Raw genomic sequence first — 27,750 nt, 5'->3', positions numbered from 1 at the left:
CAAACAGTATAGTGGAATTGACACCCTTGAACGCAAGGATATGGGACAGTTTGTGTCCAGATTTGTGACTGAGTTGAGGCTTGAAATTTGTATAATGATTCAACAACATTAGCTTTGTTGACAGAATAAATCAGTTGATGAAATTCTGCTTAATACTAAATATTGTTGTGATGAGATTGAGATTAAGCACAAGAAGTTGAAGGGAAATGTGATGGGGGCACAGAAAAAGACTGCTCAAAGAGATCAAATTCAGCCTTATGTAGGGTATACTGTCCCTAGTAAGGGAGTCTACCAGTCAGGGGCTCCAGTGAAACAAGGTGGGAATGTCTTCGGCAGGGAAGAGGACGAGATGCTCCTATAGATACAAAGACAGGAATTGATGTTCCCACATGAAAGAGATCTAATCCATGTCACTATTGTAATAAATTGGGGCATTGGAGGCTCACAAAGAAGTAAGTGTATGAGACCGGGTGACGGTATAATCTCCTTGTTGCACTTGCTATTCTATAAAATTTGCTTTTTAGGCTAGCACATGCTCATGAATGATCGTATCGATGCGATCATCTTCTGAGCAGTTGCAGTGCCTGCCCTCTGTTACTGAGAACTGCAGTCACGCAGTCTGTCTCCGGTTAGTGCTCTTCCATTTTCCCCTCCTGTCCATTGCAAGCTGGTACTTCGAGAGGAGGAGCTTTCTTACTTTCCCGCGGTTTGCAGTCTGCAATTTGAGCAGAGCGGAGCTGTGATCAGGACCAGGAACCAGACCGGACCCGGACAAGAGCTGGTGGCCAGAGGAGCAGGGGCCAAGCGAAGATAAGTCGGGTCGAGTGGGTTGGAGTGGTGGTTGGATTGGCAGATGTTAACGCTCCTGTCCCCACTCCCCTCTTCAGCCAGGCCAAATCACTGGAGGAGTCGTTCTTCCAGTTCGAAACACATAGAACTATCCTTTCAACGCCATCCCTTCAACTCAAGGATCCATGAAAAAAGGAACATCCCAGTAGGACCCCGGGATGGCAGAGCGACCATCTTCCTGCACTCCGAAGCAACAGGGAACACCATGCTCAGGCTTCCTTTGGTGAATCCAGTTGTTCCCCAACACCTATTGTGTGGCCACTTCTGCTCAATACCTTGGACACAATCGGCAAAGCCATGACCCTCCATGCTGACAAGCTAGATACCCAAGTAGACCTTTTAAACATTCTAGCAATTCATGTCCAGGGGGTCGTACAGACACTACACATCTCTAACAAGATGATCACAAAGGTGCAACAAGACAGGGACACCACACACCAATCGGACAAACTCCTGGGGGCACGGGCACCTCCCCAACACCAATACAAGCAAATAATCCTGCACCCACGGCCGCAAATGCCCCTGATAACTCAAACATTTTGGCCTCCCAGTCCTTTGACAACATCGATCAGTCACCAAGGAAGCCGACAAGAAATCAAGCCACTAACCAAGCAGGAGAAAAAACGCCTCAGAAAAGCGAAAAAAAGCAAACAATCAAGATAGTTAATTAACGCAATCTCCGTCAAACCTGAACAGGGAAGGAAACAAAACGATAATGACGGGGTCTCAAATGCTACGGTTGGAAAAAGCTACAAGGAACCTTCGACCGCCCCATCCGACTCTCCCACTACACTTAGTAGCCCAAACCACATCAAAAGGGAACAACAGTCATCAGTTTATTTAATCCTCCAACCAGGAAAGAGAAACAACATTCTAATACCTCGGTCACACAAACAGCAAAACTTGTACCCCCATCAAATATAGATACGAAAGAAATAAGCATGATGCATCCTAGAGAGGTCAACATGATCAAGGATAACGTCAGAAAAGACTGTTGCAACCTTGTGATAACCGACAACCCAAGTCCGGGAAGCAATAACATTACCAACATAAGGGTCAACGCACTTCACGCTCAACACACCAACGGCTCTCCGTTCCCTCCTTTGACACACTTAGGGCCCAAAAGGGCAGCCAAAACAATGGAAAGGGGTGCTGATAACGTGTCGCAGCATGACCCCTTTTTATAAAATAAAAAACTGGACTTTATTCCCCACTATGTTTCAAGGGGCAACCACGACATCCTCAACAGAAGCGTTCTGTTAAAACTATTCAAAGCTCTCCCTCCCATGAGCCATATTAATACTAGTGGCCTCGACAGTATAGAGTTCAAACAGAACCCGCATTCCAGGGAATTTCAAGAATCAACTACAGCCACGTTCGCAGACTCTCTCTTTATTGAGCAAATCTGGCAGCAGAGGGACCCTCTTCAAAAGTGGGGCATCAAGTTAAAAAAGATCGACCCTCCGTGCTATCGAAGCCCACTACACCCGCCTATACATTCAGCGGGCCTCTTTAAAGGTGCCAAAGGCCCAGTTAACTGCAGCCCTCTACCAGGTATAGACTCTAAGGCCAGGACAATCACTTTTACTCACTATGAAGCCAGCCTGTCAATAGGATCTCAGCACTTAAACATGGCCGGAACATCTCAAGCCTGGGCATGAAAAACCCCATATGCAGCCACTAATCCACCTAAGGGCTATAAAATCTGCTCCTAGAATGTGTTTGGCCTCTGCACGTAACTAGAAGACCCATACTTTATGGAGTTTATTACACAGTATAACCTACTCCTCTTCCAGGAAACATGGCTAACAAATTCTACACCTCTTGTCGGCTACAAGAAATTCCTGAAACCAGCTAAGAAGGGGACCGACCAAGGGAGAGCAAAAGGGGGTCTCTCTACTTTTATTTCGACTGATACTCCCGGACTCGCCTCTGCCATAGACCTCGACTCCTCCTGGTTGCAATCTACATTTACATGCATACCTGCGCTGAAACAAAAAACGGGCAAGTATTGAACATTTGCTAGCCTCACTTGCCACACTAAAATTCTCCTACCCTGACACCTACATCATTCTGTCAGAGGACTTCCATATGACCTTATTGCAAGAGACAAAAGGCACTAGGGGACACACCCAGGTCCCAATTCGACACGATCCCATCAGCAAGAGTTGCGCTGCTCGCCTCCATGACCTTTCAGTGCACGTGATCAATGGTCAAAGCCCATCAGACTGCAGAACAGCATACACAAGGGTCTCTAAAAAGTCAGCCTCAATCATCGACTACACTCTTACGGATCACAACCGCGCTCCCCATATCAAAAACTTTAAAATCATGGATAGAGCAGAAAGCGACCGCCAACCGCAATCCTTCACGCTCTTAAGAAAAATCGCAAACCCAGTCCTGGTTAACGTAATGCCACAACAACTGCATCGCTACAACTTCAAATGTCTCACATGGAAAAAGGACAACATAAGCAACTTTATGGGTACATGCATTAGCATTTTGCAAAAATCCAAAACAGAACCATCCGCATCCAGGCCTGGGAGTAATTCATCAGAGAACTAAATCAAAAATGCTCAAATCACGCTACTATTGAAATGAATGAATGTGAGGGGGTGCACTCCTGATGCTCTAGTTAAACCAATACATTTTATATGGGGTGCAGCAACACGCAAGGGTAGTCGGCCCTCACTGTGTAATCAGACAAAATTACAAGCACAGAGACTTGAATGTGTTGCGCACTGTTCACCTGGTGTGAAAAACACCACTCTGTATACCTTTACTTAGCCCCTGATGAAGGAACTGCTTCAAGTTCCGAAATGCATTGGGCAACGGCAAAGAAATACTGAATAATCTAATATATGTGATTGTAATCACTTTTGTGTCTTTTTAAGCACATGATGTTATATATGCAAAAATCATTGTGATGAAACAATGTAAACATTTCATTTTGGTATAATGATTTATTGTGATCTAAGCAAAGAAAGATAAAAATAAAAATAAAAATCAGAACATACTGATTTAATTAAAGGTATACAGAGTGGTGTTTTTCACACCAGGTGAACAGTGCGCAACACATTCAAGTCTCTGTGCTTGTAATTTTGTCAAATCACGCTACTGGCAGTAAAGCAGGAAACCCTTTAGGGGCAGCATGGATAACCAAAAGCCTCAGAACTCAAAAACAGCACTTGAATAAATATTTACGACAATTAGGAACTCGGGGCACACCCTCCTCCCAAGACCTTCTGCAAGAAAGCGTTCCATGAACACCTTTGGGCAAAACTCCATTGCTCTTGTAAACAAAGAGACTCCAAGAGCTTTTGGGAAATTATCAACCAGATAAATAATGGTAGGAACCGACACCACAACTCGGACGTAATGGAGGGAACATGGAGAGCTCATATGGAATCACTATACAAAAAAATCCAACCCTAGGCATCGCTGACTGCGGCCTCCAAACAAGGAACAGAGTTGCTGCCAGAAACCTAGTAAAACACGACTCCCCCTCTGATTTACTAGACTTTCCCCGGCGGATCCTTAAGGAGCAAGTCTTAAAAATAATTTACAAACTTACGATCCGAAGGTGCCCCAGGGGCTAACGGCCTCCCAAACGCTTTGTTCCGGCATAATCCACTACTGTGGGCAAACCATCTGACCACTCTTTTCTCCGACGTTTTTGCCTTCAATATAATCCCCGACTCCTGGAGGGGAAGTATCCTCACCCCAATATACAAGTCAGATTCTTGTTCCGACCCCTCAAATTATAGATTGATTGCGTTAATCCATGTGGAGGCAAAAATATATGCATCAAACCTGCTGACAGACTTAGAGGACTGGGTGAGACGAATAAATCTTATTCCTCACACATAAACCGGATTTAGGGCAGGGATGGGCACTCTTACGGACATTTCTGCCGTAAGCCTCCTAGCCAATCAAGCCCTCGGAAAATCAAGGCCACTGTACGCATATTTAATCAACCTTAAAACATCCTTTGACAAAGTCTCGAGAGCCACGCTATGGGCAAAAATGCACAATTGGGGGGTTCCAGCCAAGTTGCTGGAGGCCATAATCAACTTTTATTCTCAGACGTGGGTCCAGATCAGGAAAGGCGACAGGTGCAGTATAACTAACAAGATCACAACTCTTAACGGGTTAAAACAAGGGTGTGTGCTGGTGCCCTGCCTTTTTAACCTTTACATCGCTGACCTGGACGAGCACCTTCGGTCGATTCAACCTGACCCTCCAAAACCTGGCACAATACCTACACCTAGCCTTCAATAGGCGGACGATATCCTTCAACTGATGCAAACGCCAGTAGGCTTGCAATGATTAATCACCGAACTTCGAGCTTAAACCACCTCGGCTCAACTATCCATCAACCACCAAAAAACGAAGGTAATGCGCTTTGTCAAACATCTTAAAGCAGTGAAAGATCATACATTTATTTGGACCTTGGACCAACAAACCCTGACCGAGATGGACTCGTACATATACCTAGGCTTTCAAATTGACTGCAACCGTCACTTCAAGATATATAACCAAGGTTGCACGAAATCCAAACAGCTGCAGTTCGCCTTCAAAATCCAAAAAAACAAGCTTGCAGGCTGCTTCACCGGTCATTAGCTAAAGGTTATCGCAGCAAAATCCCTTCGCTTCATCTCATACGGTACATAAATCTTGAACGGCAAAGACGCCACAGGTCTAAACCTAGCACAATCAATTCTGTTAATAAAAAGTGTTTGCAATCCCGCGTCATATTCAGCAAGCTCAAATTCGGCTAGAATACAGTCTAAGAAATCAGATCCCCGATAGACAAGGTGCACTAGTCAAGTACTATTGGAGGATGAGGGACGCAGAGGACAACACAGCCGCTCATCACTGTTGGGTTGAGATTGAAAACCAAGCCACGCTTAATAAATCAATCTTCAAAGTTCTGAAAGCTTCACTCTCGGCACTGCAGCTAGAGGAGGCCTGGCGTATTGCTCCTACCTACACTGGCTTCAAATCTGCGGTCAACAAAGCCATAAAACTGAATTCTTTATCATTAGACAAAACAGCCCTAGCAAAAAAATCACGTGACTGGACCGTTATACAGACATATCAGAGGCTGCAACCTCAACCTTATTTGTTAGAACATTTTCCTCATCAGAAAATGCACTTCTTTGCGCTACTGAGGCTTGGGTCATATCCATCAAAGGACCGAACCCCGAAATGGAAACATTTATGGCAATCAAAGGAATGCCGCCTATGTGGAGTAGGGGATGAGTCTTTACTGCATCTAATATACATCTGCCCGGTCCTAGCAGAAACATGAAAAACGGTCCTTTGGGAGGTTTTCAAGAAGGAACAAATAAGAACTTGTAGAGCAGCAGTAATTCATTGTCTCAGGGGCTCATGAATCCAATTGTCCTGCAGTGCCAGAAACTTTTTGAACTTTTTGAAAATCGCGGCAAGTGAACTGGACAAAATAGAAACCACCAACCAACTCAAATAGTTTTAGAACATTCAGCCTCGATATCCATCTATTGCACTGCTTGTATGTTTTGATACTTTTTAAAATACTACTACTTGCCTTCCGACTAACATCTATGTGCTTTTCCATACTTCAAAAAAAAAATTTTTAAATGTATATTTCATGTGTGTCTTACCAATGGTGTTTTTTTAATGAAATCAAATAAAAGTATGTTTGATTCTGACCCTGAATATCGCAGTAATCCTGAAAATCAGGAGCTGAATGAAGGGTCTAATCAATCGCAGGGTAATGTTTTGCAACCTCAGAAATGCACCCAGACCGAGATTGCAGAATTCAGTTTATTTATTCATTTATTTATAACGTTTTATATAGCGCTAGTGGGTATCAGAGTGCTTTACATACACAAAGGAAAAGAAAAAAATGGTATCACATCTCAGGACATGAGGATGCATAAAGATATGAGCAAAGACATAATACTTATGTATATAGTGCAGGGGAGAAAAACGCAGGTGGTAGTAACAGTCAGATAACCACCATCCTTGAAGGTCAAAGTGAGAGGGGAGTCCATTAGGTTATTGATGCCTACGTTGGTTGACTTACCGCCGATGCTGTAACTCTACTGAGTTACGCCGGCTTACACGCGTCTCCTGGGGGAGTCCACCAGTCCTCATTCCACGCGTCGAGGTCTTCCTCCATGGCAGCGTCCTCCTTACTCTCGGTCTCCGGCTTGGATCCACAAGGCTCGCTCTGCATGGGGGATTCTCCCTGCTCCGGCTCCTCGGCGTCTCCTTGGTCTGTGTCTTCTTCTTCCTCCGCCGCATTCCTCAAGAGAGTCTCCTTATCTGTACCGCCTCTGATTGGCTTCCCGTGGGGGGCGGATTCCTTGTCACCTTGCAAGGGAGAGGGTGTGAGGAAGTTGTTAACCCTGTGGTGGCCTTCTTGATTTCCCTCAAAGGAATTGTGTGGAGTATCAGGGCAGGTTTTGGGGTGCCCCCACACGGGTTCTTACCGACACATAGGTATACCAGGGGTCTCCCATGGGCTACTGCATTTATAGAGCCTCCAATGGGAGTCCACTTAAGCTCGGACTACAGGCTTGCCATTGCAGCCTGTGTGATCTGCTGTGTGCACCTCTCATGACAGATATAAGTTGTAGGAGAGTAGGGTCTGCCCCCCATGGCCACCCCCAACCCCCGCTGCGATTCTCTGGCCCCTCGACCCCAGTCTGACCGTGGCCCTGTCAACCAGGAACACAGCCTAGCTGCTCTCCCTCCAAACCGACACCATGCACCCCAGGCACACACCAGACTGACCACGGGCCACCCCCGTGAGCCCCCGCACAGTGCACCCTAGGCACCCAGGGCACAGGTGCACCCCAGGCACACCAGGGGTTGCAGCATGCACCGTGCCACCCGCGGTCCACCCCCCAAACTGACACCACAGGTCCGCCCACACAGCCCGGGCAAGGCGGTACAACCACCCCCCACCTAGACATAGTATACCTACATCTATGTATACTGACAGACACACATGCACCCACAAGTCACTCCCACGGCAGGCCTCAACAATCTCGGAGGCTGAGTGCTTGGCCCCATTTGAGAGGGTGCCCCAGCACGAGCCGAGCCCCTCTGCAGCCCTCGGACCCATCTCCACAGAGCTGCTCCATGATACGGCCACACCACACACTCCCAAGTGCAACACAATCCTCGCGGTTATGCCAACCCTGGCCCGGCCCCACCAAAACACATCACGCAAGGTGTCAAACACCCTGAAACACCACCCCTCACCAGTCTTGGCAGAGGGAGAAGACATGCAGCCACTGGCAAACCCGGCCAAAGCCAAACAGAGCCTCAGCATCACAAAATGGATGCCGCTGTCACAGACACGAGCCTGCAATCCCACCGCTGGACGAAACTCTGGCAGGGGAGGCCCGGACAACAGGCCTCCCATCCAGGGAGGTGCCGGCACCCCCCCACACAAGCCCCCATGCACTGGGGGCAGGGAGGGCTGCGTTCAGCTAATGCCCTTCAGACACTGCCTGGGGCACACATGAGGTTCCGTGAATTCTGACCCTGGGTCGTAATGGTCGTGGTTCTGTTACGAGTTTGGTAACAGCGAACCGTAAACAGTGAGCTCAGCAAGCATGAGTGTTTCCGTCATGTTACATTGATGGATTCACTGTGTATTTGACGATTTCGTTCTGAAACCCTTGGGTTCCATTTTGTGCATGGCAGCCATTTTGTGGTTGCCCTCACATAGGCCTATGACTGTGGCTGAACAAGTCTCTGGGACATGTACACCCTAGCTTGAGTTTGTGCTGACTCCTGTTTGACCTGAAGTGAACTGACCATGCTGCCTGAAGCTGACCTTGCCAAACCAGTTCTTGCCCTTTAGCTGATCAAGATAGAGATCAAAGAGCAGGACATTGATGAGTTTATGATACACGCACACACTTTCCTATCTTGCTTCTCATCTGTTTCTGTTCCTTCTTTTATGGCCTATTTATGATTTGGGTTGAGGTCTTTTATTTTGGGTTTTTGTCCGGCTTGTTCACAAGAAGAATGTTTATTATGGGTTTGTTAGATGATTAATTTTGGGCTGGACAAACCGAAAAATGGGCTTGTCATCATGCTCCTGCCTTTTGTCGTGGAAACATGTGAGTGGTCAAACTGTAAATAAGGAATGTTTGCCTGAAGCACAATTTTTTGTATAAAGAGGGATGGCTTGCTTTGTAAAGTTGAGCAGTCTCCTGAGAACATACACCGTGTTGTACTTCTAGGATCTCTGTTACTGGCTGCAGCTAATAAATTTGATCCTTGACGCCACCAAGAAGTACCCCGTGTCTCTGTATTCTAAGACAGGTGGACCCGGAGACTTTGGGCATTTCCCCTGGCGCCGCTGGGTTCTAAAAACCCGGTTCTTCAATTGGCGCCCCACGTGGGGCGACTTCAGCGGTACCGGTCCAAGGCTGAAGATCGTGAGGAGCTTCGTGTGAAAATTCTGGAGGAAGGCCTGCCACTTCATCGACCCCTGTATGTCGTCGTATGTCGTCGTGGTCCGAAAGTCTTTGCTGCGAGGTTCCCCGCTTTCCGACGGCTACGAAGGACTGCTGCCCTGACTGTCGCCCTGTCTTGGAGCCCTTAGACGATTTGTTAAGCGAGACGATAGACGGGTCTTCTGGTGACGTGATCGATACCTCAGTTAAGTATGAGTGGAGCGTCTCCCAGTCCTTAGTTTTTGGGTATCCTTTGGGATCTTTGATTTGGGACTTGCAAGCTCCAAAGCCGAGGGACTCGTGTATTCACGAGACTATCGTATTCGATATTCCCTTGAAGTTTGAAGCTAGACTAGTGAGCGAAGATGCCTGGTCTTAGCAGACTTGGTAAGATATTTTGTTGTGGTTGTAAGAGGGATTCCCGATTGGAGGACTCGTGTCCGGTGCCTCCGATTGGAACTCCGACCTATGAGCTCTATTTGAAACATGGCGTGGGCCCCGTCACGTATAATAAAGTGTGGATTCGCTACACTAGAAAGGACGGTGTCCTAAAGTGGCCCCAATATGGTAGTTATGACACGGAGATTTTAGATAATTTAGAAGTTAAACTCTTCAAGAAGAAAGCCCGGCCGGCGATGTTTGACTCTTTCCGCCGCTGGTGAAAGGAAGCCAAACAGAAAGAAATTAAATTAGCAAAGAGAAATAAAAGAGAGAAGGGTATTTCGATAATACAAGCTGCTATACAGTTTAAAGATAATGAAGAAGTACAAGCGAGTGAGCAGTTGCACAGGCAACGTAAAATGGCGATTGATAAGTGTTATCCAGCTTTGCCACCACATCAGCAAGATGCGACGAAGGAACTTGAGAAGGATCCTTTGATGTCCCATTTGTTGAGGTCGCCACCCCCTTATGTGCAGAGTGCTACAGCACCTCCGCAACCTTTAGTTGCGCAACCTCCGGTTGCTTTGCCTCCGGTTATTGCACAGCCGCCAGCTCCTCTTCAGTTGGCTCCTATTCCTCTGGCGCAGCCTTCTCAAGGGCCGCCGACTTGACTACCTGCTCCTCTCCAATTCTTACGACTTTGTCTCCTGTTCTTGCTACTTCTTCTGCTACCGCTCCTATATTGGTTTCCTTTCAGTCTGCCTTGTCTCCTGTCCTTCTGTCAACTTCTCCTTCTGTTCGACAGAGGATGACTGATACAGTTACTGGTTTCCTTTCTCCTCTCTTTGTGTCACTAGGTATGACCCCTGTTTCAGAGCGTAAACAATTACGTAGCCAATTGCTGGATCATTTGCCACGTAAATGGGTTACTAATACTTTGAGATATGATTTAGAGTCTATTATGGATGTCTTCCGTCAATGGGAAGCACTGAAGCAGAGGTATGTTTTTGATGAAATGTGTACTTTCCTTCGTGAAGAATGAGAAGATGGTGATTTGGGACAGACTCCGTCTGAGTTGTTCCGTGTACAGTCCGAGTTTGCGAAGGAAACTATAGTGGGTCTCGATGTTGAGAGGGCAGTTGCGACATTGTTGTCGTTTAGGAGCGAGTCTCCTTCTCAGCTGTTGTTTGAGCCTGATCCTTCTGTTAGGAGGAAAGTGCGACAATATCCAATGAGAGAGGTTCCTCCAGTGTGGAAAGAGGCCGTTCAGGCCGATGTTAATGCTGGTATTGTTACCTGGGTTAATATTGGTGCTGCGGATGGTCGACAAGTTGATGGTGCTAAACCTGAGCCTCTAGTTGCAGAACTTCCTGGTAGGATCGTTACTTATATGAAGACTTTAATGCCTGCTATGAGAGTAAACTGGGACAAACTGTCTGCGTGTAAGCAGAAGAAAGATGAAAGTGTGTCTGATTTCTTCACTAGGTTTGAAGAGACGTTTATTGACCATAGTGGTCAAGACATGAGTACGGAAGGTGGTCAACGGTTGTTTGTTGATAGGTTTGTGCATAACTTGCTTCCCGAGTTGTGTACTAAATTAAAGGATTCAGAGAGTTCTTGGGCTGTTTCCTCATCAGCACAGATATTGGCTACTGCACAGTACTAAGAAAATAGGGATAAGGATGAGAAGGATAGAGCAGACAAGAAGACTAAAGAGTTGAAAACAAAGGTTCTTTTGCAGCAAGCGTATCCGCCTCGTAGTAGCCAACGTGATTATCAGCAGCCTCAGCAGTTTCAGAGAAACTCGCAAAGGTTTGAGTCTTCTCAACCGCGTTTTCCTGTAGGCCCTAATCAGTGTGCATATTGCAAAGAAGAGGGCCATTTTAAAAATAGTTGCCCGGTTCTGTTACAGCGCGCGAATGGTGTTTCTGGTGTGAGAGGTTGAGGTGTTCAGCAAGCTTCTAGAGGTAGGGGACGTGGTGTGTTCCCCCAGAATGCGCGTTCCTTTCCTCCACAAAATTCAATGAATTGTTTTGATCAGCAAAATGGTGCGTCTGGTAGGACGACTCAGTACTATGCTGACGACTACTATGTCGAAGGTTAGAATATGGACGGTAATGATTGCTAGGACAGCCATAGACAAAGAGAGGGAGTTGTTTCAGTTCCAGTAGATCAGAGTGGACCTTATGTTGAAGTGATTACATCAGGTGTGTCAGAGCCTTTTCTGTTGGATACTGGTGCTGCGAAGACTTCTATTATGCACTCTAAACTCCCTGGCGCACCTTTGTCTGGATTGACGAATGTTTCAGTAGGATTTTCTGGCACCCCAGTTAGAAACCCAATTTTTAGTCCCTTGTCTCTTTCTGTTGAACCTTGTGAATTCGAAGCACCCCTTATTTTGACGACAGGTTGTGGTGAGAATTTGTTGGGATTGGATCTATTGAAAAGATTGTATGCGACACTACAATGTTCTCCTTCGGGAGTACAACTTACATTAGGTAAGAGAGTGATCTCTCCGATGTATTTGTCGAAAGACCGACTCCCAGCCGAATTGTCTTCTCTTCCTGATATTCTTTGGGCTACTGGTCCTAATGATGTGGGTCTTTTGGAGATACCGCCATATGTTGTGACGCTGAAAGCAAATGTTCGAATGCCACGTATTCCCCAATATATGATCTCTAGTGATGGTGAAAGAGCGTTGCTAGCGATCATTTATGACCTGATTGAGAAAGATGTGATTGAAGAAACGAGAGGTAATGTGTGCAATAGTCCGGTTTTGCCTGTTCTGAAACGTACTGATTCTTCACAACCGCCTGTATATAGGTTCATGATCGATCTTCGCGAGGTGAATAAGATTGTAGTTCTGCAATTTCCTGTTGTTCCAGACATTACTGCCTTACTGACCATGATTCCAGCTTCAGCCACTTGGTTTTCGGTGATTGATTTGAAGAATGCTTTCTTCAGCATCCCGATTGCCGAGGAGAGTAGAGATATTTTCGGCTTCTCTTTAGGAGGTCGAAGCTTCCGGTTCAAGCGCGTCCATCAATCCATCCATCAATCTATAGTCTGGCTTTGAAAACACAGCTTGATACGATTGTCTTACCTCATGGTGCTGCCCTTGTTCAGTATGTCGACAATTTGTTAGTTGCTGCTGACAATGAAGAAATTTGTAAAGAAGCTACTTTGTCGTTGTTGCGTCATTTGTCTGACTTCCATCATAAAGTGTCTCTTTCAAAGCTGCAATATTGTCGACAAGAAGTGACCTACTTAGGTCATCTCACGTCGAAGGAGGGAAGAAGATTGACCCCAGAAAGAATTCATGCGATTGCAAAAATGAGTGTGCCAACCACACAGAGAGAAGTGCGCGCTTTCCTGGGTATTACGTCGTATTGTAGACAGTGGATTCCAAATTTTTCGCTTCTTGCAAAACCTTTGATAGCTCTTACTGTTAAGGATACTCCGAATCCTATTCCTTGGACTGACGAATGTCAGAAGAGTTTTGCAGAATTGCGTGATGCGTTGTGCTTGGCTCCTGTGTTGGGTACTCCTGACTACAGTAAGCCTTTTACACTCTATGTCCACGAGAGAGAGGGATGTGCGTTGTCAGTTTTGACACAACAGTTCGGCGATAAGCAACGTCCATGTGCGTATTTCTCGTCGACTTTGGATCCGGTAGCTAGAGCGTTGCCGAGTTGTTTGAGAGCCACAGCGGCAGCGGCTGTCTCTATTCGACAGTCTGCTGGCTTGGTGATGGATAGTACGTTGATTGTAATGGTTTCACATGCAGTGGATACATTGTTGAACAGGACAAAGACACAGCACTTAACTAGTGCTCGATTATCAGGTTATGAGTTGACACTCTTAGCGAGTCATGTGCATATAAAGAGATGCAACTCGTTGAATCGAGCTACGTTGTTGCCGATTTCAGTGGAGATAGATGTTCCTGAACAGCATGATTGTTTTCTTAGGACAGAGGAGGAAACGAAAGGGAGAATAGACCTTAGGGACACTCCTCTTTCAAAGTGTGATGGTACCTTATGGGTAGATGGTTTGTGCTTCAAGCTTCCGAATGGTGATACGACTGCGGCATATGCTGTTACGACTTTGCACACAATTGTTGAAGCTACACGTATCCCACATAACTCAGCTCAAGCAGCAGAGTTGATTGCATTGACAAGAGCGTGTGTGTTGTCGAAAGGGAAACGAGTGACTGTGTACACTGATAGCCAGTATGAGTTTGGTGTGGCTCGTAGTTTTGGACGATTGTGGAAAGAGCGTGGATTTCTGACTTCGCATGGAGCTAAGATTCAGCATGGTCAGTTGGTAAATGAGCTTCTTGAGTCACTTACTTTGCCGTTGCAAGTTGCGATCGTGAAATGCAGTGCACATAAGAAGGTTACCGATGACGTTGGTCGTGGTAATGCGTTTGCAGATGAAGTTGCGAAAGAAACGGCAAGGGATGTGATGAGTCGAATGCATGTTGCGGGTCCGGCGAGATGGGTTCCGGATAGAGGAATGTGTGAAGATACGATAGAAAGTGTGAAGTCAATTCAAGCTGAAGCTACAGAGAAAGAGTTGAGCGTATGGAGAGAGAGTACGGGTAAATTGGATTCGAATGGTTGTTGGGTTGAGTTGTCAGAGCATCAGCGATGGTTGTTACCCGATGCGTACGTGCTTGCAGTGGTTACAATGGCGCATGGAATGGCTCATATCAGTACGAAAGGGATTTGTACGTTGTTGGCTCCAGTGTGGCAAAATGCTGGAATTCCTAAGTGTGCAGAGAATGTGGTCAAGATTGTATGGTTTGTCTGATGTACAATCCTGGCAAGGGAACCCCAACTCCAGCTGGTCATTTTGCACCTCAAACGTATCCGTTCGAGGTTTTGCAGCTAGATTTCATCCACATGGAAAGGTGCAACAATTTGAAGTATGTACTCGTGGTTGTTTGTGCCTTTTCGAGATGGGTAGAAGCATATCCCCTGAAAGATAATACTGCCTTGTCCACAGCTAAAGCCCTTGTTAAGGAGTTTTTCCCTAGGTACGGTTTACCGAGAATGGTCTGGAGTGACAATGGGAGTGAATTTGTGGGTCAAGTGATGAAGAGAGTATGTGATGGTTTAGGAATTCGTCAGAAATTCCATGCTGCAAATCACCCCCAATCAGCTGGTCTAGTGGAGTGCTATAATGGCACCCTTAAGTTGAAATTGGCCAAGATACAGGCGAGCGCTGGTCTTCAATGGCCTGATGCTTTGCCATTAGCACTTTTGTCAACTAGGATGACTGTACATTCTCGAGTGGGACTTAGTCCATATGAGATAGTTTTTGGTCGCCCGGCAAACATATGGGGAGTGCCGAGGCCGACAAAATTCAGTGAAATCGAACACCCTGTACTGCTTGATTACCCGTACGAATTGACGGCTAAATTGCGTGTCTTACACCAACAGGTTCATGATACATTGCCTCAGGCTTCTGAAGATCCTGGACATGCCATTGATCCTGGCTCCTGGGTCTTAGTGAAGAACTTCCAGCGGACAAAGAACGATCAGCCCTGCTGGACCGGTCCCTACTTGGTGCTATTGTTTACGCGATCTGCAGTACGGTGCAAGGGAAGAAAAACTGGATCCACTGCATACATTGTAAGAGGGTTTCTTTGCTTCTGCCGTACGACCGGTGGGTCCAGGAGGGCATTCCTGATTCAGAAACTGACACCGTGCCTCGTTTTCTGCCTTTTAGCGATGCACGTTTAATTGGGACAAGTTCTGAGCGTGAAAGTGACGATCTTCTGCAAGAAGCTGTCCCACCGTCAGTTCGTTTGGACACTTCTGAACCCGAACTCTTGTTGCGTGATCAGACATTGCCTGGAAAAGACTGTTATAATTTGCGACCAAGAGTTGTGGGACTAATAAAGTGAAAATCCTTTTTGCTATTTCTGAAAGTTCAGCTCTCCCATCTGAGAAACTGTTTTGACTGATTTTTGTTTTACGAACCGCCATCCGGATTCTGCTGTAGGGTCGCGGTGTAAAGACTTGGGAGTGCAAGCCGAAGACAGAAGGTCGACGGTTCTGGTTGGTCCTAGGGCGTTCCCTGGATTGACAGACGCATTCATTAGCACGCAAGACCCAACCGCCGCGAGCAGCACGGTTAGAGGATGGAGTTTTTCGAGATGGAGAGACCTGTTAAAGAAATTAGTTTTAATAGCAAAATGTGCCAAATTATGAGTAGAAAGTGTTTTTTGATATTATGTCTTTTCATGTTACTTAGCTTGATGATGTTCTTGATGGGATATATTATATTCTCTTTTCAAGTGACGTTTGCACCCACTACATTACCCATACCTTCTTCTACTGTTTCTTCGCATTCTTTTCATCCTCTGCCTGAACATGAGTCCATTAGGAGATTGGAGTTCGTTAATAACTCCTTTGTTCAGCTTCTGCACCAACACCAGCTAGTAGTGAACACGACAAATTGTTGGGTGTGTGGCCTTATGCCCCATACTACCGATAAAGGTATTCCTTACCTGGTCCTGCCATTCAGCTATAATGGTTCCGTGTGGGCATACAGAACGATGTTCATCTATGCTCGTGAAGTCTACCCCCTACGTTCTGTGAAAGACAATCCAAAGAATAGTGCTCTAGTTAAGGGAATAGTCAATATGATTAAAGGAGCTAGTTCCTTTGAGACTATCCCGAGAGATGAGACACTAGCGTATATTGGATGGAACGTGACCGGATATGGAGTGGGTCTGAGTAAAAACCAGCAAGCGAAAAGATCCTCTCCGATTTGGATTGTACCCTATCAGGGTCATTTTTGTCTGCAAGGTAATGGCAAGAATCCGAGAGCTCAGTTAGGGAAAAGTATCTACACTGAGACGTATGTTTTTGGGTCCCAGACTTCCCCATCGTTCCAAGCAGCTAAGGGTACCTATTTCGTCTGTTACGATAGAGCATACACATGATTGCCCCCTGATTTCTCAGGCACATGTTTTGTCTCGTTCCTGTTGCCTCCTACGTATACAGCTGCGGCAGATTACCACAAGACGAGAGTTGTTAGAGGTGTCTTCAGTAAGGAAGATACTGCAGGACAAGAATTGGGAGATTTTCTGAAGGGTTTTCTGCCGTTTTGGGGACCTATGGTTAACAGCAGGAACATACGGCAATTGACGAGAGTGGTTGAGGCCACCATAGTTGAAACTGCCGGTGCCCTTAGCAACTTGACTGCTGATCTCCAGTCGGATCGCCTTATGACTCTTCAGAACACGGTTGCGTTAGATGTCATACTTGCAGATAGAGGAGGGGTATGTAAATTGATTCAATCGAGCTGCTGCGTTTTTATTCCAGACAACGCTCCGACAGTGTACCAAGCCATTTCCAAGCTACATAAGATCTCCGAGTCTGTGCATGTGGACGAAGGAGATTGGTCGTTGATGGGATGGTTTTGGGGATTGTTATCCACTTGGGGATGGAAGATTCTGATGGTCAGTGGGGTGGTATTAGCTATCCTTTTCCTGTTCTGTCTTTGCATACAGTGTGCTCCTGCTATATGTGGCCTTTGTGCTACCTCGTGTTCGAGGAGACCTGTCCAGAGAGAGTTACTAAGTACTAGGATGATGCTACAGCAACATCTTGATGATCTGATGAGTATAGACCTGGATTCAGATTGACGTGAGTTTAGGTCATTGCCTATATAAGGGCAAAAGGAGTGTCTGAGGTTCCGTGAATTCTGACCCTGTGTCGTAATGGTCGTGGTTCTGTTACGATTTTGGTAACAGCGAACCGTAAACAGTGAGCTCAGCAAGCATGAGTGTTTCCGTCATGTTACATTGATGGATTCACTGTGTATTTGACGATTTCGTTCTGAAACCCTTGGGTTCCATTTTGTGCATGGCAGCCATTTTGTGGTTGCCCTCACATAGGCCTATGACTGTGGCTGAACAAGTCTCTGGGACACGTACACCCTAGCTTGAGTTTGTGCTGACTCCTGTTTGACCTGAAGTGAACTGACCCTGCTGCCTGAAACTGACCTTGCCAAACCAGTTCTTTCCCTTTAGCTGATCAAGATAGAGATCAAAGAGCAGGACATTGATGAGTTTATGATACACGCACACACCTTCCTATCTTGCTTCTCATCTGTTTCTGTTCCTTCTTTTATGGCCTAATTATGATTTGGGTTGAGGTCTTTTATTTTGTATTTTTGTCCGGCTTGTTCACAAGAAGAATGTTTATTTTGGGTTTGTTTGATGATTCATTTTGGGCTGGACAAACCGAAAAATGGGCTTGTCATCATGCTCCTGCCTTTTGTCGTGGAAACATGTGAGTGGTCAAACTGTAAATAAGGAATGTTTGCCTGAAGCACAATTTTTTGTATAAAGAGGAATGGCTTGCTTTGTAAAGTTGAGCAGTCTCCTGAGAACATACACTGTGTTGTACTTCTAGGATCTCTGTTACTGGCTGCAGCTAATAAATTTGATCCTTGACGCCACCAAGAAGTACCCCGTGTCTCTGTATTCTAAGACAGGTAGACCCGGAGACTTGGGGCGTTTCCCCTGGCGCCGCAGGGTTCTAAAAACCCGGTTCTTCACACAAGGCGCCCAATGAATTTCCCAGTTCAAACCGGTTGCCGGGGCACTCAGCCCCAGCTCCGGCATGAAACTGAACAAAGGGAAAGGGGTGCAATCACCCCCCTCCCAGGTCCACCCACAGGAGGGACCCCACAGGCAGTCCAACCCCTAAACCCAGGACAAGCACAGGAGCTGTGACCCTAGGACCCCAGACCACCCTGGACGAAACCCCAAAACATACATCCCGGCCCCTCAAAGCTCCATCTCGACTGGAAGACATCTCCCTTGTGGTCAAGGAGCGACCACCCTGCTTAAACAGGCACCAACAGCAACCTCGCAGGTCCGCACCGTCGAGGCTCCCGCCAGACCCCGAACACTCTGTGACACAGGACATGGACCACCAGACACCTCCGACGCTGCTTGATGACCCCAGCAAAGCTGAGACCCGTGGCGGACACGAGACACGCGGGACCGGAACTCCTTGACATCCTGCACCCCGCTAACTGCACTGACTCCCGAGGCAACTCGCAGCTGTGCACCGGGGCAAGTGAAGCCCCAGCCCCGAGCACCATTCTCACCGAAGCCCAGGCCCCCACACTCTACGAGTGTCTCGTAGGGCCAGCTCCCGCAACCCCAGCCCGACGCGCCCTCCCGGCTCACTGCCGGCCGGCCAGTGAGCCCTCCGAAGACCTCCCCCTAAATCCAACCTGCCTTCCTGGTCACTCCAGGCCCCCCCCAGCCTCCCCACAAAAGAGAAGCGCCACAGACCCCGCCAGTCCGCAATGAAGCCAATCCTCAAATCCCGCGTGGACCGCGCCCGCCAAGGCCTGCCGGGTCCAATCCGGACATCGACACCACAGCCAACCAGGTCCCCCGCAGTACAGCTCGAATTCAGCCCCCAGGTTGTCATCGACAACCCCGGACCCTGCAGCCGCAGAGACATGCCCCACCAAAAACCACCCAACACCGCCTGGTTCCTTCCCGGCTCCCTCCCGGTCACCGGCAAGCAACCCAAACTCTGTCCCCTCTGCCCCCAGGCTCCCCAGATCCTCGATCCACCCCTGGATCCACCCGGACACCCCCCTTCCGGTCGCATGCAGCACCCCCCGCAGCTCTCCACTGAAAATGACGATGAAACCCGACACGAAAAGGCACCCATGCACCCTGCCTCCCCAGGCGAGGCAACACAAGCACTCCGGCTCTCCCGCGGGTCTCGACTCTCGAAGTGTCCCAGCCCAAAAGGGTTCCACCGCAGTCTATCCGGAAGCGCCCCAAAACCGTCCTTACTCTACACTAGTGCTACCTACTCTACTGTTAGAACAACAGAGGTTCCCAATATACCTCTCTTTGGAAAAACAATCCAAGTTGTGGGAGTTGCAAATAAAAGATTGTCAAACCGCCTGTCAGAAGAAGTGCCTGTAAAGATAGGGACATTTGAAGATAATCATTCATTTTTGGTGTGTTTTTCTAGTCCCGTGTGTCAGTTAGGACGTGATCTGCAGTGCTGTGCAAGTTAAATTGCACCATTTTTGCACACCAAAGGGTATTGAGCTCCAGACAAAAGATGAGGATATTTCCTTCAAACTGGCAAATCAAAATTTGCATGTCTCATTTTCCCCCATGTTGGCGGTAAAAGACTTACTGTTTGATCGCAGAGACACAGTCAGAGACCTAGTTTGGGACTTTTTGGGAATGGACATTGGACTCATCACAGTAGTTGATCCAATCCATATCAAAGTTAAACCAAATGCTGAATACCCGAGAACCCCACAGTATAACCTAACACCCGAGTCAGTTGCTGGAATTACACCTGTGATTGAGACTATGAATGAGTAAGGTATTCTGAAACAGATACTGGGGAGTTCATGTAACTCACCCATTATGGGCTTGCAGAAGCCTAGTTGTAATCACAGCATAGAACAGGATCTCCATAAAATTAACAATATAGTGGATCCTTATTCCGTGATACCTAATCCTTCTGTGATATTGTTACATATGCCATGTGAGGCTGTATGGTTCACTGTTATTGCTCTTTGCCAGGCCTTTTTCTCCATTCCCCTGCACAAAGATAGCCATTTTTTGTTCGCTTTGCGGCAGGCGATCCTGTTTTAACATGGTGCTGTGTCCCACAAGGGTTTACGGAGAGTCCTTCCATTCTCAACCAGAACCTGAAGATGAATCTAGAGTCTCTAGTCATGTCTTGTAATTCTTTTCTTGTTCAGTATATAGATGACCTTTTGGTTGCATCAGATACTCAAGTAGCATGTAAAACTAATATGACTGCCTTGTTGAACCATTTGGCTGAAAATGAACGTAAAGTATCCCCAAGTAAGTTGCAGTACTGTATGATGGCAGTGCTCTACTTAGGACATCACATTGTGAAAGGTGCAAGAAAGATGTCACAACAAAGGATAGCGAAGATCATGCAAATATATCTACCCCGTATGCAGAAGGAAGTCATGATGTTTCTGGCAATAGTGGGCTACTGTCGTCAGTAGATACTCAGCTTTTTCCTGATGGTTAAACCTCTGCAGAGGTTGACACACAAGGATGTGTCTGATCCGGTGCCCTGGGACAATGATTGTTTGAATGCATTTCTGGAGTTGAGAGAAAGTCTCAGTTGCGCTCTTGCACTGGGAATGCCTGAGTACAATAAAGTGTTTTAGCTTTTCTGCAGTGAAAGAGAAGGTTGTGCTCTCTCAGTGTTGACTTGGAATCATGGAGATGCTTTTAGACAGCTACCTACTTCTGAGCTACTTTAGATCCAGCAGCGTCAGCATTGCCCGGATGTCTCAAATCTGTAGCAGCATCAGGTGTCTGCATTGAGAGATGAAAGAGCATCGTAATGGATCACCCTTTGACAGTTTATGTGCCACACTCTGTTGACATACTGTTGACTAGAACACATGCTCAGCACTTGACAAATAGTAGGCTCACTAGATATGAGGAAACTATCTTGAATGCTGAGAATGTAACCCTGTAGAGATGTTCAGCTCTGAATCCCATACTCACATTACCCGATTTTGATGCGGATGAGACCAAAGTAGAACATGACTGCCTCGATGTCACTTAACTGTGTGCCAAGCCACATCCAGACATAATGGATGTGCCATTGCCTGAGCCTGATTATTATGGATGGCTCCTGTCTAAGAGACAATGAGGCAACTTTGAGGGCTGTCTATGCTGTCTGTACAGTTACAGGAGTGGTGGAAGCTGCCTCGATTGAAGGAGTATTCTCTGCGTAGATGGCCAAATTGATTACCTTCACACGAGCATGTTGTGTTTCAGAACAGCTGAGGATGAATATATTCACTGATAGCCAGTATGGCTTTTGTGTTGTTCATGGCTTTGGATAGTTATGGTCTCAACAGGATTCACAACTTCATCAGTGTCCCTCATCCACAATGAAGAAAACTGTTAGAGGCTTTACAAATGCCTAACCAGATTGCAGTTGTCAAATGTTCTGCTCAGTGTAAGGGAAACTATTTTGTAACTGTTGGAAATCGTTATGCAGATGAGGTTGCACGTTATTGTGCCCTAAATGTTTTCATTTTTAATGGTGAATTTCCAAAATGAGGGAGCAGATAAGATCAATTTTAATCTTTTGATGATCATTGCCAACACATGAGACGAAGTAAAGAGATTGCGATAGGAAGTTACTGAAGTAGAATAGCAGAGTTGGATTAGAGCAGGATGTGTGAAAAGAGATTATGACATCTGGGTTTCAGGAGATGGGAGACCAGTACTGCCCAATAGTTTGTTGCCACCGATGGCGAGGCACTAACATCGATCAATGCATGTAGGAAGAGATGACATGGTGAGGTTGTTAAGCAAAACCTGGTTTAACCTAAGGTTTCAAGTAATGACTGAGGCATTGTGTCATAGATGTGTGACTTGTCAGCAAACGAATGTGGGGAAAAGGATTGGTGCTACATTGAGTCACATAGGGAGATCTGGAGATCCTTTCATCATAATGCAATTGGATTTTGTTGAGATGCCAGCATGCAATTGATTGAGGTACATTTTAGTAGTGGTGTGCATTGGTGGAAGCTTATCTGACTAGAAGATGTGATAGACTCAAGGTAGCTAAGCTGTTATTGAGGGAACTCGTTCCAAGATTCGGATTTCCAACCTCTTTAGAAACAGACCAAAGATTCATTTTAATAATGAGGTTCTGAGAATGCTATGTGCATGTAACGGCGTGGGTCTGCCGTATACTCCTGTTCACGACCCAGAGACAGTACATCAGCTCTCACCTACCTCCTTCCCTTCTTTCTGCTCCCTACAGAACGTCAATGTTGAGTTCCAAGATCAAGAGAACGATACAGTAAACTGGCCCTTTAACTTTGAGATGGCTGAGGAGTGGGCGGGCCTACACCAAGACGGGGAGACGTCTTAAACGAGCAACTGCCAATCAGGAGTGTGCTTGTTCACCCGGAGGGAGAGAGTTGACGAGTGGAGCGGTGAGGAGAGGAAGAGCGTTACGGAGGAGGAGATCCTCGGAAACCACGAGGAAGCTGAGACCGGAGGAAGAACAGCGTGTACCTCGGAGGAGTAGCCGAGTCGCCCAGCCATACACCCAGGGGAGGTGTGTGGCTCACCCAGGTACGGAACAAAATCAGGGGTTGGGCCGGACGTAAGGGCGGTCCTAGTGCATGATCTTGATATCCCCCTGTCCCGGTGTTCCCCTACCCTGAGCACTATCCATCACTTGGTCACTGTACATAAGCAAGTGCACGGGTTGCCTTTTTCCTCACTCCTTTTCCCTGATATCGATACAACTCACAGAATAGTTCACTCACAAAGTGCTGTCTTGTCTTGTTTATTTCGAGAGTCAAGACGGAGCCAAACGAAGTACTTCCTCGACGGACCCGAGAAAGATCTTGTCGAGCGGAGCCTTCGAAGCCCTGCCCTCGGAGGTACGAAAGGAGCCGTTCCCCACGTCGGACTTTGCCCAGGAGAAAAACGTGTACTGACTTTCTGTATAAATCAATAAACCCTACGTTAACAAAGACCCGCTGGTTGCCCATTCCTCCTGCGCCCGTCACAGTGCAGCATTGTGAGTGGAGCAGATATTGCATTATATTTATTAGTTAGAAGCTCCAGGCATTGTGGAGCAGGTCAATGGCATTCAGAAATCCAGGTTAGCTAAAGCGTGTGCTTCGATGTCTCTAAAATGGAGTGATACTTTGCTTCTTGTGCTAATAAATCTTTGTAGTATACCTGATCAAAGGACAGGATTGTCGCCCCATGCGATCATCATCGGAAGGGCTATGTGATTGCCTGCGAATAGGCATGTAAACATCACAGATGATTTGGTGCTCAACTACTGTAAAGGATTGGTTGACCTGGTTCATTCTGTATCTCACCAGGTTGAAGTGGCTAAAGCCCCAACACATCAGGAGCAGTGTCATGACCTTAGTCCCGGAGAGTGGGTCATCATGAAAAAGCATGTGAGAAACAATTGTCTACAGCCCCGTTGGTGTGGTCCGTAACAGGTTATTTTGGTTACAACGACTGCTGTGACGTGTGGTGGCATTCCTAACTGGATGCACGTATCCCACACTCATAGGGTCCTGTGTCCAGGCCCGGACTGGCCGTAGCGGGCACCGGGCAATCCCCCGGTGCGCCGCAAGGGTAGGGGCCGGTTTTCGGCCTCTGGGGGCCGTTTTTGTTACAGGTCCGCAGCGTTGCTGCAAAAATGGCCCTGTAACAAAATCGCCGAAAACAGGCCCTGGTAAAGAGCGCGGTCGCACCCCCAACCCCCCCTCCCCCCGGGGGTGGGGGGCCGGCCGAGCACCTTGCCAGGGCCGGTTTTGGTTCCCAGTCCGGCCCTGCCTGTGTCCCCTTGACAAAGTAACAGCACCTCTCCCAGAAGAGACACCAGCAGAGGGTGAAAGGCCACGGGAAGAGGTTAGCCAAGCTGTAGGGAACCAGACAGAGCTTGAAACACCACTAGAGAGATCTGACGTCGATCAAAACGTATTAGAAGCTGAAACTGCTTTAGAGTAAGCCAATACTGTGGTGGTGAATGAGTCAGATCCCGACTCCAACGGAGGAACTAGTGCTGTGGGACCTTTATAAATAAATAAAATAAATTAGTGGTAGTGGGAGAAAGCTGGCCAAGAAATCAAGTGAGGAGAAGACTGAAGTTGCCTTCTGAACAAACACTTGCACCCATAGTGGAATCATCTGGAGAATCTGAGCTGAGTGGAGACGAAGGTAAAGGGCCTGATCTAAGAAGGTCCAAGAGATCGAGGGTGCCCTGTCAGAGATCTTCTTCTCCTGAATGAACTTATCGTGCTAAAAATGACAGTGAAGGCAATTTTTTTAAAATTCGGGAATAATAGTGGTGATTCATCTGAAGTTTTCAGATCTTGAGCTGAACTTTCTTCTTACTTTTGAACTGCCTTATCCAACAAGACTGAGGAACTTTAGACACCTAGTACTGAATGAAGCTGGATTTCCCTATCTGGATTCAGGGGAATTTCCTGTGCTTGTAAATGGACTGAACATCATGATATTAGAAATGTTCATTAATGAACTTGGTCCTTTTATCAATAAAACTAACAAAACAACTGGTAGCCAGGAATAGACAGGGCGCACTACCACAATGATAAGGTTTAAGTTACAAGCAAATAATTACAAAGTGCTTCTAAGGGTGGAAAAAGGGATTGGCTATCATGCTAACCCACAATCCCCACAATGGGGATATAAATTACAAGGAAAAGCTTTTCCTCCCTGAGCAATAACAGTAATATGTAATGTATATATTAAATTTTTGGAAAGTTAAATACAAAGTACAAATAGTCATCAAGATAAAGTCGGTCAAAGTTAATTCATTAATCCATGGTAGGTGTTGTCCAAAGTAAATTCTTCCAGTCGTTCTTGTCCAAAAGTTAATTTATTCAGTTCTGATATTGCAAATGTTCAAAGGTAATCAATATCCAACAAACAGCCAAAACAGCCAACACGTGTTTCGTCAAGCATAAATCCGTGCAGTTGACTTCATCAGGGCTGTAAAGAACATATGTTTCATTACAAATACGATCCAAATTGTTAATTAATTCTTCAACAAGACATAATAATAATAACTTCACTTATAGGTAAAGTAAATATACCAAAGAATTAGCAAAATAAGAAGATAAGTCAATAGAGGATAATAGAACAATACCCAAAGAGTAACTCGAAAGAATAATTTTAAGGATACAGCAAGTCACCAGGGTTAAGAAATCCACCTTAGTGCACAACTCCACCAAGATAAAATCTTAAGATAATATATAATAATTCACCTTCATAAACACCAAAGAGATATCGTCCTTAATATTCTAGTTACTCCACTAGCATTAGGCCAGAACTCTGAAATAAATTTAACTTTACAAAAATTGAATATATACGTTACATATTACTGTTATTGCTCACGGAGGAAAAGCTTTTCCTTGTAACTTTTATCAATAAAGATGTTGAATGAACTTTGTTAAGTTGCTTAAGAAGATTACCTATGCCCAAAGAAGAATACAATTAGGTTTGCAATCTAGATGAACACAGAGTAGGGCTAAGGAAGCCTCACAAAGATTGTACATACTTTTGTAAGTAAAGTTGGAACAAATAAAGACTGATTTTTCTGTTTGCACAGGTGGAGACCCACAGAGAAGATTCTGTTGCTACTATTTCTCTATCAACTTGGTCTAAGTCTAAATAGTATGGAAACTAATACATCTAATTGTAGATGTAGGTACATAGTAGGTGCACTAATAAAAATGGTAGCGTTGGGCTTAATATATCTGCTTGTGATTATATTCAGATTCCACTAGCGCTGTAAGAGAAACATATACTTGACCAGAAATCATCGCACAAAATAGATCTATCTAGAGGAGATTAAAACTTAAATACTTACACTAGGTTGCTTTATGAGAATGTTGATGTGATGGAATCCAGAGATTGCTACGTTTATATTCATTTACCCCCTTCAGTAGTTGAAGGCATTACTTACGGTCATATACCCTTAACACATTGTATCAATCGTAGTTTACTATTGAGTATTTTCTATAGAAAGATTCATTTCCAGTACTACTATTCTAATTATGATTTAGTTCTTTCAGAAGTTCTTTTATTCAAACACCTGGATAGACATTCATATACTCAGATTACTGAAACTGCCGGTCGATATTTTTCCCCGGTTAAAACAATAGATACTGCTTATGTACATTGACACAATTTAACCTGTATTCTCACTGACATTGAAAAGAAATTCTTAAATCAAGTAGAAGATAGGTATAGAGAAGTAGAGACTAACAAAACTAATGAGACACATTTTCCCATTTGGTCACAAGAAGTAAACGATCAGTAGACAGCAGGAAAGGTGGAATCTGAGAGAGAATGAAAATTAGATGATACAATAGAGTAGTTGGGGGAGGTAATGAATTAACAGACCAGTTAGAAATAGACAGCTAAAAAGAAAATTAGGGTGAGAGACAGAGTGATGATAAAGAGACAGGTGTAAAACTGACAGCTGAGAGAGAGGTGGGAGACTATTAAGAGATGGAGAGACTGACATATGAAAAACAGATGTGTGGGGGAGTAATGCATTTGAGGGAGAATTCTAAAAACAGGCATCATAAAGAAAGAAGGAGTAAGAGGTGGCTGAGAGAGAGGTGATGAAAATAAAAAAAGACACTTAACTTCATTCCTATAGTAGGACAGTGGAAAGGGGGACATCCGAACATGTAGACCGCTTACCAGTACCAGTGTCATGCACAGCCAAGTTGTGATGTTACCCCGCGATGTTAAATGTATGTGTAAAATTTCTTAATGAAATACTTTGAATTAAAAAAAGAAACAGTTGAGAAACAGACGTTTGCAAAAGAGGGAGAAAAAGATAGTAGACAGAGGTCGAGGGAAAGTGGCAAGTGAGAAAGCAGCAGATGATGTGGAAAAGATGACCAAATGGAGGAAACAGACAACAAAGGAGAAATGACAGGCAGGAGGAAGCAAAGGCAGGGGATTGAGGTGAGATGAGGGAAAGTGCAAGGCTGGGGAGAAAGACAAGATATGACAGGCGAGAAGTCAGAGACAGAGCAGGGAAAAGGAACACACAAGACTGAAAGTTGATAAGGGAGAAAAGAGAGGTTTGAGAGGAGAGAATGTGACAAGATGAAAGCCAATGACGGGAGAGGTGTGGCACCGCAGCCAGGGTGACAGACTCCGGAATCTGGGGATCACGGTTCAATCCCCGGGGCTGGCGGCAGGTTAGCCCAGCACCATGTGACTCTGGGCAATAGCTTGCTTAATCTTCCCGAAGATCTCCAGCGCCTAGAGACCCTAACGGGTGATGGTTTGCCCTTTACAAATGTGGATTATTATTATTATTATATTATTATAATGAGAGACAAAGGTGAGGAAAGTAGGCACATTCTCTTGTAAACATATTAACAATCAGGCACCATATGATAATTGTACACTCATCTAGCATGAGATGGGAGCGTGCATTTTTTG

Source organism: Lissotriton helveticus, chromosome 11, assembly GCF_964261635.1.
Source record: "Lissotriton helveticus chromosome 11, aLisHel1.1, whole genome shotgun sequence".
Classification (NCBI taxonomy): domain Eukaryota; kingdom Metazoa; phylum Chordata; class Amphibia; order Caudata; family Salamandridae; genus Lissotriton; species Lissotriton helveticus.
The sequence above is the reverse complement of the archived record's forward strand: the minus strand, read 5'-3'. Positions refer to the sequence as shown.